Below are 18128 nucleotides of genomic sequence, written 5' to 3'. Positions count from 1 at the left end.
CTTGTGTTCCCTCTCTCGCTGGCTGTCTCTGTCTGTCAAATAAATAAATAAAATCTTAAAAAAAAATCCCCGAGCACACCTTTTAGAACAGGAGCACCGGCCGACAGTGGTCCACGTTACAGAGTAAAAGGTACCAGGTGAAAACAAAAGCAACCACTAGGCTCGGAGCTCAGTCCATGAAATCTAGAAACCTCTTAGAGATTCTACAGATTACAGAAAGCTCCCTAAACCTAAGAATGCCCACAACTTGGTTACAGCTGCAAAGTATCAAGATGTATAATGTAAATTATTTATGCTGCCATTAAGCCCAATTATCATTCCAGCTTCAAAGAAGGGCAAGGTCTAACAAAGCATCACGCAAACCACAGTCCACACTCTGAAAAAGAAATCTCACCGAAAAAAACATTAGATATCACAACATTAGATATCACAACCATAGGCCATGTTATACTTCCAAGCTCCCTGGGCTTCCTAGAATGAAGTCACCCACTGAAAAAAAAGGAATGTATTTCACCAAGATAGGCGGAAATTAATCTCTTTCAATTTTTAAAATGAGAGACATTCACTTATTACATTTCACATGCATTGACTGCTATAGACATCAACAATTCACTCAAAATAGATCTGCTTTTAAAAAGACTGGGAAATTCAGTATTGAATTTAGAAAGCTGAATCTGAGGTTTTAATTCAATGCACAATGGCACGCATTAGCAGCATAAAAATTGCTTCTTGATTAAGTAGTCTCGGGTTGTAATTTACTCAAGATAAAATTTTTTTAAATGTCACAAATTAATTTTAAAAAGCATATACGCCTACCTTTTTAAGAAAGATCACGTTTCAGGATTCCGTACTATAGAGTAACCGTCTTTTCCTGTGGGGGTGGAAAAGAAGAAAGACTATCCAACTAATAACAGATGAGCTTTGAAGACCATAGCACTCTAATCTCCTGATGTTATGGCTTCATTAATAATACTACACAAATGGAAATTTTTGAAGTTAGACTTAAAATATTTCTTCATCTCTGTCTCAATGAAATATTTTAAAGATTTGGATTCCAATGATTTGATTTCTAAGGAGCAAATGAACAAAATCAAATGGAAACAGATCAAAATAAATAGGAATTTTTTCAAAATTAGAATTGAAGCATTTACTTCACATCTATGCCAATGACATATACTCAATACTTTCATTCCATGAGGTAAACAAATAAAATTTCACTCCTGTTTCTATTTTTCCAGGGGGGAAATGAGGTGAAGAAGTTGTAATAACCTGTGTAGGTAACAGAAGGTAACAAAACTATAAGCAGCTGTTACCTTCTGTTGTATATTTTTTATGGTCCTAGCTAATAAGCCATATTTACGGGCTCGATTTGTCTTGGCTAAAACTTCTGGATCAAGCAAAATATATAAAGGAAAATAAATCAAAATAAGATCTCTCTGATTTTATTTCACATTTATTGTTTTCAATAAATAACTGACATAGAAACCTGCTAGTCCCTAATAAATACTAAATGTGACTTTTCTTTTCAAAATGACTTGTTGGCATACATTAAATTATTCTAATATTTTAACTTTATATACTCAAGCCCAAATAAGGAAGTAAATGGTTTATAGTTTAATATAAGTTAATCATCGACTCCTATAAACCGTTTCTACCAAATCTAATTAAAACAGCCAATGGAATACTGTCCGCGAGACTGTAATTGTGACTCTGACCCTGATATGTTAGATTCCATGTGTAAAGTAATTTAACTTCCAGCGGGGATAATGATGTGTAGATTGAAAAACAATGACCACAATTTCTAACCCAAAAGAGCTTCAAGAATTTGAAATGACTGTCGGTGCATTAATTCATGGAGATCCCACTCCGGAGTAAATGGAATCACACACACATACACACACACCAGATGGGGACTCCCTAGAGTCGCTTGTGCTTCCTCCAGCTGCCACTTTCCTTTCTGACAATAAAAACCCTCTTTAACCCTAAAGTAAACTGAAAGGAAGAAATTCTCCCAGCACCTCACTGAAAGGCGTGTGAATCCTGCAACCCCAGCCACACCTGCAGAGAGCCTTCCTGAGTACAACTGTCTTGGTCACACTTAGCTCCAGAACTTCTCTCCTTCAAAGTCCCTGCGTGGACTCCCCAAAGTCAGCCAGCATCGGGGGCCTGTCTCTCCTGCTTCTCTTCAGAGCGAGCATGACTCTGGCTCTCTCACTGCCAACAGCGCCCAGTTAGGGTAAGAGCGGCCCATTCTGAAATCACAGGTGCAGGTAAATTCTGCTAACGACAAAGAGTCAAGACAAACTGATGACTGATTCAGAAACACGGTTCGACACGCACACACTGAGCCAAATCATAATCTATGGCCCGGTAAAAACGGGTACGGAGCTTCTCACAGATCTTCAGTTTATAATGGACCATCCAGAAATAATAAGATATCTGGGATTTGCTTTGAAACAATCCAGTCGGGGTTGCGGACGAGGACAGGTAACAGAGGAAACACATGTCAGTGAGTGAGTTTGTTGTAATTTAATGAAGGATGCATGAAAGTTCATTGTAGCATCTACTCTACTTTTTGGTTATATTTAAAATTTTCCATAACAGAAATGTAAAAGATGGTCATCCAATGAAAGTGATGTGTGAAAATACGACAGAGAGAGAGAGATGCACACATCATCGATGTCACAACCTTCCTGTTTCCCAAACACCCTTCAACACAAAAGGGAAATAACTTGGGAAATTAGCAAACAATTTGAAAATTAAATATCACACTAGAAAAAATGAACAGCCTACAGTTACAGTTTTATAGATGAAGTGATAACGGCCTTGGAGCTCTCTTCAATATCTCAAATGCCGAATAACAGTAATACCTACCTTCCTCATTTTGTTATTATTCCAAATATGTCTGCTTTAAATTAAGTGATAGAAACATAGAAATACTGCTTTTTTCATGATTGTCAGAAATTACTGGTCATTAAATATGCCTTTGATTACTAATAGTAGGGAAATGGATGACTTATAATTATTATCAATGCGACCTATTCCCTGAACTAAAATCTTTCTAAATAAGAGATGCAAGAGGGGATCATTAAAAAAAGGGGAGGGGGCACCTGGATGGCTCAGTCGGTTAAGCATCCCACTCTAGGTTTCAGCTCAGGTCATGGTCTCAGGGTTGTGAAATCGAACCCCTCATGGGGCACTTGGCGCAGAGTCTGCTTGAGTTTCTCTCTCTCCCATTCCCTCTGCTCCTTCCGCCTGCACACTCTCTCTCTCCTTCTCTCTAAAAATAAATAAATAAATCTTTAAAAGAGAGAGAGAGAAAGACTTTATTGGTGCAAGCTTTGGGATCACAGATATAAACTCTCAGATCTGCAACCCACTTATGTAGCAGAGTGGTCTGTCACTGGGGTACAGCCGAAAGCTGGGCACGCTCTAGAATATACCGTTAATTTGGCTAGAATTTGAAAAGACACTGGGAGGGGTCATATGAGGCTAGTACCCAGCTTTCACAATAAGCAGGGAAAGTCACATACCAAGTAAAATCATCCTCACAGCCTCAGAATTTGACTTACTGACCCTGCCAGACACCACTATTGGAAATCTGACACTGGACATAAATTAAAAAGCAGGATTTATGTCATGGTTTGGAAAAGGATGCATGTGTAAAGCTTTGCCAAGCCTTCTTCAAAGATAAACCAGGGGCAAGAACAAACCTTGTTTCCCTCTGAACAGAAGAGTACAAGACCAACACTAAATCCTTATATGAGATTTGATCTTTTTTTTTTTAAGTAGCTGATGGTTTTCTATTTTCTTTTTCAAGTTTTCCTGGCCTAAAACAATCTGTTTCCTTTCCAATAAAGAAACAATGCCAAATTCTGAAAAGGAAATTTGTCTGACTTAATGGATAAGCACATAAAAGCTGGAAAAGGGAGTATTATGGGAAAACCAGAGCAACTCGGCCTTACGAGGCAGCCTTCCAAATGTATCGGCAAAAGGATCAAGGGTTAGAGAAGGGAGTATGCGGGTAATAATTATGAACGAGTTGCATGATGGAGGTCAGCTAAACAAAATTCACTGTTTTCAATTTGAAGATCACAGTTCCAGTGGTTTCCTACATGAACTAAGAGAAACTGCCATTAGCTTACACCCACACTCAGATATTTTTCGTGTTGTATTAAATTAGGAACGGCATTTAATTGTGCATTTAATAAATATTTGTCAAATAAATGCATTAATGAGGTGGTGACTAATGCTCACCAAATCATGAAATCCGAAGCTAAGGTCATTAGAAATGACAAAAAAAAAAACCCCAGATAGAGCAGTCATGGCTGTTAGTCTAACCAACATGCGTAACCTTGATTTGCTTGCAGGTGGCAATATGCCAGGCTAATGTGGTTTGTTCCCCAGACTCCCTTGCAACTAGGGGTAAGCCATGGGATGCAGTTCGGACCAATGCCATGTAAGAGAGAGGGGTCTGAGAAAGTCTGTTCTCCTTATATGAACGCAGTCCCTTCTCTCTTTCCTGCGAATAGCTACCGGGAGGTTGAGAGCCATCTCACAATCGCGAGAACAAAAGGCAGACAAAAAAAGAGTAGAAAGAAAGAACCTGGTTCTCTGGTGGCACTGCCGAGATGCTACAGCTCCCCCCAAAACTGTGTAGGTTCCTAAACTTGCATGTCATGTTAGGAGTGGCAAACCTCTGCTAGTTCAAGTTCCTGTTTTCTCTAACTCACAACCAAAAATATTCGAACACCAGATCTGATTTACCTCCCCAACCCGGCTGTGTTCTTAAAGCTGCTCCTATTTCCCCTGACTGATGCTCCACGCAACTGTCCGATCACAGTCACATATCTATTGCTGATTCATCACCAGTTTCCACTCATCAGGAGCGTGCCTCCCACTAAAAGGCCAACAAGCCGGAGGGTGAGCAGTCACGAGGAAAGCCATCAGCAAACAGGCCATGTCATTCTACCAAGCCACACGGTGCCCTCCTATGGACCACCACACTCCCATGTTAAGGATACAAAAGAAAATTATGCCAAAAAAGAGAGCACCCTACTCCAGTGATCGAGAAACGGAAAATCTTCTACCTTAAGACTAACTTCAAATTCTGTATGTCTCAACAAAGAAAAGGAAATATTTAGCGGTATGGCTAAATTCAATGTCAGAAACGAAACATCTCTAAAAAACAGAAAACAAGAACAGGAGTTTACATCTTGAGGGCTCAAGGGCTGTCCCATGTCCTGGTCCAGATGCCCCTACTCTGCTTCTCCAGGGCCTTCGCGATGCACCTTCTGCGGAACTTAAAATTCTAGCCATTTCTCACTTGTGTATTGATCTCTCTTGATAAAACATAGAGCTGAGGAAAGCTGGCACGTAACAAGTGCTGACAAATGCTGAATGAATGAATGCATGAATGAATGGGCAAAACACATAGAGATCACTTTTCCAAGAGACTTTATGAAAAGTATGCAATCCTTATTTTAAAAAATCTGTAACCATAATTTCTACAAATATAATGAGTTGTACAAACTGTTCGACTGACCCAAAATGACATATTTGTCAAAGGTCTGGAGAAATATCAAATTTCTAGAGAAATTGTCAAATGCCTACATTTAAGAAGTAACTATCATAAGCCAGGCGATGTGTTAGGCACTTTGCATGCAGTATTTCATAATCTTCACGCACACACACACAGCCCCCTCAGTTAGTAACTTCCCTTTTTGATGGGGACAAGCTGGGAGGGAGCTAAGGAGCTCAACTAAGGTCACGTATCTAGTAAAAGGCACAGCTGGTATTCAAACCCAAAAAGGTCAGCTCTCGCTTTTCTGCTAGACCATGATGCTTGTTCTCTTTGGTCTTTATTAAAATACTATTTATAACTTGTACACATTAGCCAAGGTAACGTCGCAAGAACCTTTCTTTTATGACCTCAAAAACAAATGCAAGGTGAGGGTCCACTGTAACCTCAGGCACAATTACTTCTTGTCCATGTCAGAAATCAGACATGGTTTGGCATGACACAGATAGTGACCTTCTCTAGCTCATCTTAGAGCCGTAAGGAATAACAGAATGTCTACATACCTACAGCATATTAAAAGCAAGCCACTAGGTACTTATATGACCTAGAAATGATGCGAAATAAACTCGTGAGTCTATGGCTTCAGTTTCAGAAATCAACAGCTCTGCTCCCCAACCCACATAGGGTACACACACATGCACCATACTTTCCATGCCCCATTTATGGACCGCATGGCCCCAAGAGCTTAGAGACTGGTTGGTGGGTGGGCTTACAAATAAAACCTGTTTCTATGCATATAACATATCAGATCCATTGAAGCAATTAAAATAATAGACTCACTTGAACCAAAAGGGGGGAAAAATCTACTGCACAAAGAATTTTAAAAAAAAGAGGTGACTTTTGTGATGGCCTCCTAACACTTTTCATTGAATAAAGAATTCCTCCTTGAAGTTGATGAAAATTTAGTGAAAATATTTATCCAGTAAACATCTTAATGAAATAAACAGTTATGACTCCAATTTAACAACTTCATAAATTCTGATGGAGAAGAAATAGACTCACCACCCCCGAAACATTTGGCAATTATTTTTACACAATATGTGCACAGTCTAGGATGTATGTGCATAGATGGAAATGTGAACTGCAGTGTATTAGCCTAAACACAAGCTTCTTTGTGCTGTCATTTCAGCTTAACATTCCCACTGATTTTTAAACAATATGGAATATTTTGCAAGTCATGATTTCTATCAGGACAGCTAGCTAATGTCCATTTAAAAAAAAAAAAACTTGAATTGAGATAGTTATTATGTAATAAAGCACCTTTCCATTTTTTCCTCCCCCTTGCTATACCTATAGATTATTTACATTTTTTCAAATTTTATTATGTTATGTTAGTCACCATACAGTGTTTTAAATTTTTACCCTATAGAGATCTTTGGGGAAAAAAATCATGATTTAGTATAAAGACACTGAATCTTTTTCTAAATAATGGCTGAATTGTCTTTAAGAAGAGAAACATATTTTTTTTTTAAGCTATCCCCTTTCAATTCTTTCCACTGATACAGGAAAAAAACAAAAAACAAAACAGTATTCTCAATTAAATAACTCCATAGCACTCACAGATTTTCTTCCGTAAAGTTATTTTTTAAAGTGTTCACTCTTCATCAAAGGCTAATGATTTTAAAGACAAGCTTCATCATGAAAGAAACAGGATAATGAAGTACTTTTACAAAGACAGTGTCTGGTAATAATTAAAGCAGAACTCTGTACACAACTTCTTTTAAATATCTGGCTAAAACTCCAAGCTTTCTCTCAAATTAGGATTCCTTCATGAATGTTTATCTTATTTAAAGTATATCCCCCCCCAAAAAAATAAGCCAAAAGCATTTATATTCCCCCTTGCATTTGATCCCACAATCGGACACTGCCCCATTTACAAAATGCATATTGAGGTCCACCTTAGATTAACTGCCATAAGCAGTCCCAATGCTAGAACTAAAAACAGGCGTGAAGTGTTAAAATACCTCTTTTCTTAGGCACCAGCTCACTTTCCTTATTTCTTTTTCTGCATCTTAAAGTAATTCTTTACAATGGACTAAGGCTCAGAAAATTACATCAAAATATACTCTACAAATAAAGTTTGCAAGTTATATTTAGCAGATTTCTGATTATATTGGACACAGTCTTGGTATAGCTTCCCACATATAAAGTCTTGCCATGAGAGGGAATTCTTTTTTTTTTTTTTTTAAGATTTTATTTATTTATTTGACAGAGATAGAGACAGCCAGCGAGAGAGGGACCACAAGCAGGGGGAGTGGGAGAGGAAGAAGCAGGCTCATAGCGGGGGAACCTGATGTGGGGCTCGATCCCAGAACGCCGGGATCACGCCCTGAGCCGAAGGCAGACGCTTTAACCGCTGTGCCACCCAGGCGCCCCATGAGAGGGAATTCTTATTAGTCTTTAACAGAAAAAGTAAGCGAGCTGATTAAATGTAGATCAAAGGAAGTTCTGCCATGAAAGGACCGATTTTTTATAACTTGTGGAAAAAAATGTATCAATAAACAAAAAGCAATCTGGTGTTTCTCATTCTGGCCTATAATGGTAATCTGTTTTTGATGAGGAATTACACTTCGCTGCCTTCTTTGTGCTTTTCAGTTATGCTCCGACAGTTTTAGCATCATCATGTTACTTTTGTAAGCTCCAAGGTTATTTTTTAAGCATTAGACACTACCTTTTTAGACCCTGATATTCAGATAAACCACTATCATGTAATAAATGATAGATGTTAATATATTTTGAAAATATGTGGGTAATTAATTCCAGTCAAAATTAAATCTATACCTTTAAAATGACTGCTTACCATATCATCACCTATAGACTTTGGTACAAAAGTATATTAAATGTTTTAAGATTTTCTACTTTGAGATAAGCTAATCAATAAACTGATAAATGCATTTTATATTCATCTGCATCTGTTCCAAAAATTAGGAAAATCACCTGTTTCTTGTTCCAAACCCTTCTCCTTTATCTATACTATTTATTCTTTGCCAACTCTTAAAATATATTTGAGGTAACTCCATCATATGTCATTGCTTTCTCTGACAGCTATATCAGGACTATAAATAATACATATATTTATGCTTCTATATACATATACATTAAATAAACACATTTACCTATGTAGACTTATATACATATTATATATACACATACATATACATATGTATAATATGTTCATAGAGTATATATAAAATGTGTGTGTGTGTGTATATATATGTATATGTATATATACATATATATAATATAAACTGTTTAGAGACTTCCACCAGAGGTGCCTGTCAACTCAGTCTCAGGTTTCACCTGTCTTGGTCAACCTGATCAACTAACTATAAGACACTGATGAAAGAAATTGAAGATGAAACAAACAAATGGAAAGGTATACCATGCTCATAGACTGGAAGAATTAATATCATCAAAATATCCATACTACCCAAAGCAATCTACAGATTCAATGCAACTCCTATCAAAATACTGACAGCATTTTTCATAAAACTAGGAAAAAATAATCCTAAAATTTGTATGCAACCACAAAAGACCTCAAACAGCCAAAACAATCTTCAGAAAGAAGAACAAAGTTGGAGGTGTCACAATTCTAGGTTTCATCATGTAGTACACAGCCTTAGCAATCGAAACAGTATGGTACTGGCACAAAAACAGACATATTGATCGATGGAACAAAGTAGCCCAGAAATAAATCCACGCGTATATGGTTAATCAGTCTATGACAGAGGAGGTAAGAATTTACAGCGGGGAAAAGACAGCCTTTTCAATAAATGGTGTTGAGAAAACTGCACAGCTACACGCAAAAGAATGAAACTAAACCACATTCTTAAACCATACAAAAAAATAAACTCAAAATGGATTAAAAGACTTAAATATGAGACCTGAAACCATAAAACTCCTGAAAGCAAACATAGGCAGTAATCTGTTAAACATTGCCCTTAGCAACATATTTATGGATATGTCCCCTCGGGCCAGGAGAACAAAAGCAAAAATAAACCGTTGGGACTACACCAAAATAAAAAGCTTTTGCACAGCAAAGGAAACCATCAACAAAACCAAAAGGTAACAATAGTTTTGAATTACATTTTTTCCACTTAAGTGACCAATTGTTTAGCCAAATTAGCAAAGAGTGTTATAGATTAGAAACCTCATTCTTCGTATCGTATTGGTCATCCTTACGTTCCCCAGAGACCAATATCCTGTAATCATGAGTAAATTCATTAAGCATTTATTTTATACTTAGTATTTCTCATTACTGTGAAGGGAGAAGATTATAAAGTGTGGTAGTTCACAAGTTATAAATGTAGCTGAAAGTATAACACTTATCTGTGCATTTTGCTACAGAGCCAATAATTTCTAAATTCTTTTAAACAGAAGTAGAAGAGGAAGTCTCTTACTGTTTCAAATTTTCTGCTAGTCTCAGTGCTAAAGACAAGAGGTGATGAGTTCCCTGCACATGACCAGAGGACATGCTAACATGTGGCCAAACTGGTCCTGAGGTCAACCCCGAGTCTACATGTGGAGGAACTTGCAGAAGACACGTCTTCAGAGAGAATTCTCAGGAACAAAGAGTGCTTCCCTTTCCTTCCCTCTTGATCAGTTCACACCAACTGCCTACAACAACCCCTCACACACTGAGGCTACCTGCAAGGAGGGAGGCTGAGATCCTATCCCCTGGTTGGATGTTTGCCTCTGTGCAGAAGCACACAGAGGCATGTGTGAGGCTGGAGCACTGGAGCCTGGCCGATGTTGCCTTCAATAGCAGAGCAAGGCAACACGAGTCTCAGTAAGAGGGGAAATGGGCTACACTTCAGAGTTTGACGGTGTCGACATGTGAGTTTTCCTATAGACCAAATGGACACCACAGAGGGTAGTGAGGTTTGAGTGATCCTAAAAGATCTCCACCCAGGTGGGCTGCCTGGACACAGGCTCGGGGACGCTCCCGTGGTATATCACTGGAAGACAGGAGCCCAAGATCATAACTGATTACCCAGGAGTTACACGGCCCACATCCAGTCATGGCATGGTGTCAATGAACCTGCATGGGATCTCCAAAAAAACATATCAGGATGTGTGTGAGAACGAGCTGGCCACGAAAACAAAGAGCACCAGCCAACTAAAACTGTCTTCACCCCCTCTCTGCCCCCTGCCAACTCTGGAGGAGCCAGAGATCCTGGGTGGAAGGAAGAGCAAAGAGGAGAATTAAACCAAAAATGACCTTTCTTCCTCACTGATGATCACTAAGCCACTGGTCAGACCTGAGGATGGAAAGGGTGAGAAGCTATACACGGGATGGGAAAATGGAAGCTTCAATTCATATTGTAACACATTTTTCTCTAATATTCAAAAATCAGGTTGTTTCGATACTTTACAATGACTCAACAGCTATGGAATCTACTAAAAATATCATCCAACGTCAAGGTGGGAAAAGAATAAAACTGCTTTCTGTTTGTGTCTTACTAAGTGTGACCCACTCAACAAACGGTTACACTAATAAATATCCAACCTATAAAAGATTTTTTTTTTCCATAAAGTTAAATTAGAAAACTGAGAAGAAAAAGAAAATCAAGATGGCGCGAATGTAATATACCTCTTCAAACTTTACCTCCAGAATATAACCATATTGGCAGCTCTTTTAAATGGAGTAGACCAGCACTCCAGTCAGATGTCAGACTGTCAGAATGAATAAAAACAGTAATAATAATTATAATAATAATAAAGCAAGAATCAACCATACTTGCCCAACAAAGAGAACACTTTAAATAGAAACACACAAATAGGGGCACCTCGGTGGCTCAGTCATTGCCTTTGGCCCAGGGCATGATCCCAGGTTCCTGGGATCAAGCCCCACATCGGGTTCCCTGCTCCACTGGGAGCCTGCTTCTTCCTCTCCCACTCCCCCTGCTTGTGTTCCCTCTCTCACTGGCTGTCTCTCTCTCTGTCAAATAAATAAATAAATAAAATCTTTAAAAAAAAAAAAAAGAAAAGAAAAAAGAAACACACAAATAGGTCAGAAGAAGGGAAAAAGTTACACCCAGTGTTCAAACAGGAAATAAAAGACAGCTGAACTGGCTATATTAAGACAAATAGACTTTATCACAAGAAATCTTACTAGAGACAAGGAGGAATACTTCACGATGATCAAAGAGTAAATCTGAAAGTTCTAGAAGCCTAAGTCCTTCATTTATGAGATAAGAAAAGTGAGACAGGTGACTTGCTCAAGGATACTTAGTCAGCTAGGGGAATGGCCAGCTACAAGTCCCTTCTCCCAATTTCCTTTTCTGAGCCTTCTTCTTATAACCAGTACCTCTAATGTGAGCTCTTACAACATGAAAGCAACCAGCCTACTTGGTTGAAACCATCAACTCGGTAGCTATGCAAAAACACAGCCTTGGAAAGGGGACCACACGGAATGGGAGACAGGGAGCTGGATTATGAGCGGGGTTTGGCTCCAGAATCAAGCATTGCACCTCACTAGTCGTGTGGCCCTGAAGAAATTTACTTACATGGGCCTCAGTTTCCTTATCTACAGAATAGGGAGATCATCGCCTATCTCGCAGGATTGATATAAAAAAAAGAAAATGAAGAAGCGGTCAATAACTTGCCTGAAGGATACCCAGCTAGTTAGTGACAAAGCTAGAGCCCCACAAAACACACACACACACACACACCCATGTTGTTAAACTGTCTCTCCCAATGAATTATGCCCAAATGGAAGTACCTGGTGGAATGCCTGACCTTTACTAGGCAGTTGAAAAATGTTGGTTTTCTTCCCATACGTTGTTGCTACACTTTGTACAGAAGAATAACTTTGGAATACCTTTTCGGTCTGGAATCCTCAGTTCTAAAATCAATCCTTTTCGATCTAGACAAAACGAGTTTCAGGGAATCACTTTTTCTTCTGTTGGCTTTGCCTGACTCTTCATAAAGTCATGTGGTCTAAGTGAGTAAAGCAGACAGGGTAAAAATTTCAATGATAATTTAATTCAAATCACCTCTTATACTATAAAATGAGTCATGCAATAGACACATTTTGTAACATTCCTCCAAAAAAAAAAAAGTGTAAACATATCATTTTGTTCCTAGGAAGAAAGAGACATTCCTCCAGATGTTGTGATTATAACAACCAAAGAGTCACAGCCTCAAGATCGTAACCCGAACCTTTGGTTTGGTGAAGGATTCTTTGGAAAATGAACTCTTTCTTGCGGGTAAGTCTGTGCTGTACAAGGCCAATCCCTATATAAAATGTTCAAGTATCCTGACGATTTTTCTGGATTCTTTTTATTGCGTAATTGAGGATATTATAGGAACAGGCATTTACAATCACACTGAGCGTCAGGTTTTCAGAGAAGAGTCAACGCTCCTGAACGTCAAGGTGATAGTCACAATATATTTTCAACCCAGAAAAGTGGGTGTTGGCAAGGTAGATGTCCACTGGGCTGTCTCGTGTAACCACAAGAAATTTAAGAGTAAGACAAAACTTGATAATTAATGTTAAAAAATGCATTGCTTAGCTACCAATTTTAGAAACAGCAGAGTGCATACAAATCCAAAATAGGACATACAAAACCATGAAATAAGGAAGAGAAGTATTATAACAGCATACGGTCAGTGTCCCCATCTTACAAATTCATTTTAGGATACATTTAAGAGCCTACTGTGTGTTAGCCACTGCACAAATCTAATTTAAAAAGTGCGAATGAGTTATGAGTGCTTGAAAGAGCCGAAGGGCTCAAAACGAGTGTGTTCAAATACAGATGAGTTCACGCAGTCACTGACATTTCATGCACATACAAAAAGGAGTCGAGACATGTTATTAAGTTGACCCCATTCAGTGCTGTACCTATGTCAGGTTCTGGGTAGCATATTCTAAAGAAAATACATCATATCTCAGCTGTCAAATTCCTGGGTGATTTAACTGAGAACATAGCACTATACTGTCTAAAAAGCACCAAATAAAGCAAAACACTATACTGTACCTCAAGTAAGACCACACAATTTATTCTTCACACAAAAGAATATCAGGAAAGAAAAGCACCAACTATCTGAAAAGAAATCATACGTATTTCCTCGACTACTTAAAAGGTCAGTTAGAAGTTAAAAGCAAAGAAAGAAGGACCAAAACCATTTTTATTTATTTATTTATTTTTTAAGATTTTATCCATTTATTCGACAGAGATAGAGATAGAGACAGCCAGTGAGAGAGGGAACACAAGCAGGGAGAGTGGGAGAGGAAGAAGCAGGCTCCCAGCGGAGGAGCCTGACGTGGGGCTCGATCCCATAATGCCGGGATCACGCCCTGAGCCGAAGGCAGACGCTTAACCGCTGTGCCACCCAGGCGCCCCTTGATTTTGTTTTTTAAAAACTTACCCTTGGACTTAGATTGATCGCAGTGAAATTCAATAAGTCCGCATTACTTATCAAATTGTAAATTAGGCAGTGATTCAAGTTCCTAATTATGGGAAGTGATTTAAGCTCATTTAACATAAAATGTTTTAACTCTAAGACTCCTTAAAGAAGAACGTTAAACTCATACAGAAAAAACAGAGGAACTGACTAGAGGCGATGTATGATTTATCTAAATCCCCGCCTATAAACTAAGGGTCATGAAAATTCAGGGAAAACAAATCCCCTGTAAACTAAACCAATTTAGGACAAAAGCACCTTTTGAAATCAGGAATATAGGCTCAAATACCAAAATTATTATTGTGCAATGATAAAAGAGCATATGTGTTTTTTATCATTATTCTAATCGAACCATTCTGTTTTCCTAAATATTGTCAAGTACAGTTAGCTGACCCACGAACAATACGGGTTGGAACTGCACAGGTTCAGTTATGTGTGGATTTTTTCCAAAGGATACAGTACAAGACTGTAAACGTCTTTACTCTTCCTTATGATTTCCTTAATAACATATTCTCTTCTCTAGCTTACTTTCATTTAAGAATACAGCATATAATACTGACATACAAAATACGTCTTCATCAACTCTCAGTGTTATCAGTAGAGCTTCTGGTCAACAACAGGCTATCAGTAAAGTTTCCGGGGAGCCAAAATGATATGCAAGTTTTTGAATGCTCAGGCAGTTGGCACCTCTAACCCCCATGTTGCTCAAGGGTCAACTGTACCTTCTTTTCAGTAATTTATTCTACAGGCAAGTATAAAGTGCCTGCTATGTGCAAATATTGTGCTGTGAAGGAGCAAACAGAAATTGGCAACCCCAGCCTACAGAAGCTCAGAGAGAGAGAGAGAGAGAGAGAGAGAGAGAGAGAGAGAGAGAGTGTGTGTGTTTAGGGGCAGGACAGTGCAAGTTAAACAAAAGCCCAGTGTCACAAGCGCTATGGGGACAGCATTCATAAAACATAGCGTAGAACTAGTAAATCATCGAAATTATTTTGTTCTATCAGTTGGACTGCAGACAGCTACACGGGAAGGGAGCCCCGCTGTCCCGGTCTGCCGGGGCTGCCATACGATCCCCCACAGACTGGGGGCCTTGAACCAGAGATGTTTCTTCTCCTCACTCTGGAGGCTGCGAGTCCAACATCAAGGTGCCGACGGGGCTGTTTTCTGGAAAGTCTCCTTGGCGTGAAGATGTCCACCTCTCACTGTGTCCTCACATGGCCTTTCCTCTGTGCGTACATGTCCCTGGTTTCTCTCCCGCGTCCTGATAGCCGCTTCTTCTATGGACACCGGTCAGACTGGATTAAGTCCCAACCGAACAGCCTCATTTTAAACGTACCACTTTAAAGGCCTTCTCTCCAAGTACAGTCACATTCTGAGTTAGTGGGGGTCTGGGCTTCCATGTGTGAATCTTGGAGGGACACAATTCGGTCTATAACACCCATCGGAGCGACTTCATCAGTCCCTTTTCCTTCTCAGTGAGCAAGAGGCTCATAGGTAAGTTGCTTAGAGCTGCTAAAGCCACTCAAATAAGTCGTCAAGGAACTAGATGCCTTCTGTTTCCCGTTTTGCTGCCCTCCGTGTGTGCTCTCACCGTCACAACCACAAGACGGCATCTGCAAGTCTAAGCATCACGTCCAGGTTCCAGGAAGGAAAGGGAAGACGTCAGGAAGGAAGAGCCCACCCAAAGATGTGCATCCGTGTCCTACTGGTCAGAACTGGGTAAGCAGAGGGGGGCAAGGAGGGCAGTATTTTAAAGTGGATGCATTGCTACCCTGAGCCAGAATCACAGTTCCATCAGACGGGCCGGGGCGGGGCGGGGGGGACTGTGTCCCACATGGCTGGCTGACCACAGATGTCGCCGTATGGGTGCAGGTCGCCTTTAGTTGGAGGCCCATCTGTACCACTGATCCACCACGTGACCTTGAGCAAATGCTTTAATCACTCAGTTCTCAAAGGTGGTAATTACACTTAAGCTGCAGAGTCACTGAATTAAATAGGGCTGCATTCATTTGTCAGGCCCAGGGCACACGGCCTAAGCCTAAAGGATGCTGGATTTGGGGCCTGGTCTTCAAGCATCCTGGAAAATCACAACATTCTGAGTATCACAGAGCTACCCAGTAATGACTCAAAACTATCAAAGGGACTCCATTTCTTTACAGAGGGCCTTCTGACATATTCCGGTCCACGGCACGGCCTGAGAGCCTAGAGTGTGTGTGTGCATGTGTGTGTGTGTGCGCGTGTGTGTGTGTACGTTGTTTTCTGACGGTCTTATGCCTTATGTGAGGGTAGGAAGCACTGATTCACTACCACCCTGCTCCTTGCATCAGACCCCTTCTGCAATCAAACAGCTGCTTTCCGCAATTTTTCTTGAGACATTCTAGATCACAGTCCCCATTTAGCAGCGAGCTATATCATTCAGGTAACTTATGCCTTCACCTCTCAAAGGTGGGAGAGCCCGGGCTCGGTAAAAAGTGCAACATTTCCAGAAGGTTTTTAAACCGCGTTTGTTGCTCTTAATCAAGGAGTGCATTCCTCCTGGTAATCAATCTTGATGCAAAACCTGGTGGGCTGCCACATATATCAATTCAAGCTGAGAAAATGAAAATTACCACGTAACAGAAGGGTGCGGGAGAGCCTGCTTCAAGCTCAGTTGCTTTCACAAGAGGTACTGATACCCAAATCATCTGCACTTTCAAATTCCCTCCTTTCCCTCTGGTAACTGTGCAAGAAATCTCTGTACGTTACTTATGACAGATGGGAGAGGAACTTTTAACTTACTTTGAAATTCTTTCAAAGGGAATGAAAAATGGACAGAACGAGGCCAGCCTTTAGGTTCTCAGAGGGCCTCACAGGTCCAAAAAGGCTAAATAAAATGAAATACTCCCTCTTTGTATTTTCAAAGTGCTGTTGTGAAATCTTTTCTCAGCGGCTGCAAATAACTATGCGGCAACCCTTCTAACTGTTGTCCCCATTCAAATTTGAACGAAGATGTATCTAATAATTAACACACTTAACCAGCACTTTTTGAACACAAAACTAAAAGAAATTTGCCAAATCAAAAAGATGCCAATTATAAAGAAGAACCCTCCAATCACAACTGATGGCCCAAGCTTGGTGCGGAGGGCAGCATGGTTAAGACCATCAGAGCCGCCATTTTCATATGATCCAAACTGACATCACGAATAATTTGGGAACTCCTGATTTGGGAACTCCAAAAGATGCTCTCCTAAAAACAATGTTCAGCAGAATATTTTCCTTCAATTAATTAATAGCTCTCCTGCTCACTCCCTCTCTCGCTCTCTTTGGCACGGATAATATTCACAAGCCATTCTGAAAAGAAAATGCTACAAGAAAATAAATACAAAGCATTTTAGATTACCAAGAGTCCCACTTAATAAAATAATCTGATTAAATCAACGCTTTTTTCCTGTGAATTTCTAGCCAAGTTTGAAATTTACAAAAAGCTTTTCTGATTCAGAGATCTAACACACTGTAAGAAATATAAGCATAACTTGATTAAAATTAACTCATAAAGCAGAAAAAAACAATGTGAGAGTGTGCCCAGCAGGAGTAAATGATAAGCCATCTTCAGGGAAATGTCTCCTCTGGTTCTAGTATACTATTAATTCATATCAGAACTTCTGTTAGCAGAATTAATGAACGTAGAGTTTTCAGATTACTGATCATCTTTCCAAACTGATTGTCGTGCCACTTCTCAGGGGCCAGTGTAAATAATCATGGAATATTCCTTCCCTCTGTTGTAAGTCTGCAGATGGTTTCAATTTATTTAACATGGCACCTCTTCTGCTTATTCATCAGATTGCTTCCCTCATTTGCCCAATCTGCAGACTCTGCGATCATGGCATTTAGTTATTCAATCATTTAAGAGACATTAATTTAGTCTTCTCACATGCACCAGATTCTTCCCTTCCCCACAGAAGTCATGCTGTGGCTCAAATCTGCAAACCATGCAACAGGAGGATGAAGGTGGGGCATCCAAGCTGGAGTTGAGATCCTGGCAGGCTTTGCAGGGAAGAAGACAGCTGTGGGGGGGTGTGTAAAGGCCTGCAGGATGCAGCCAGGTGCAGAAGGGGGCTGGGTGCAAAGTCAGCAAAGGCACTGTGGCCACGGATCTTATGTT

General features: G+C 39.7%; 1 protein-coding gene across 3 annotated transcripts in view; it reads right to left on the bottom strand.

Annotated features, from left to right (window-relative positions):
* Window positions 1-18128, bottom strand: part of PLCB4 (phospholipase C beta 4) — a 399303-nt gene that overhangs the window by 369429 nt on the left and 11746 nt on the right. The window contains exon 1 of one of the 3 annotated variants that reach the window (XM_087853750.1): window positions 817-955. The exons of the other annotated variants lie outside the window; for them this stretch is intronic. The gene's annotated coding sequence lies outside the window, so the exon portion shown is untranslated. Of the gene's footprint in view, window positions 1-816; window positions 956-18128 lie in introns of those variants that run through there. 3 annotated transcript variants of the gene reach the window in all.

Source organism: Ursus americanus, chromosome 22 (assembly GCF_024610735.1).
Source record: "Ursus americanus isolate L20-20 chromosome 22, mUrsAme1.1.p, whole genome shotgun sequence".
Classification (NCBI taxonomy): domain Eukaryota; kingdom Metazoa; phylum Chordata; class Mammalia; order Carnivora; family Ursidae; genus Ursus; species Ursus americanus.
This window is presented reverse-complemented; position numbering and strand designations above follow the sequence as displayed.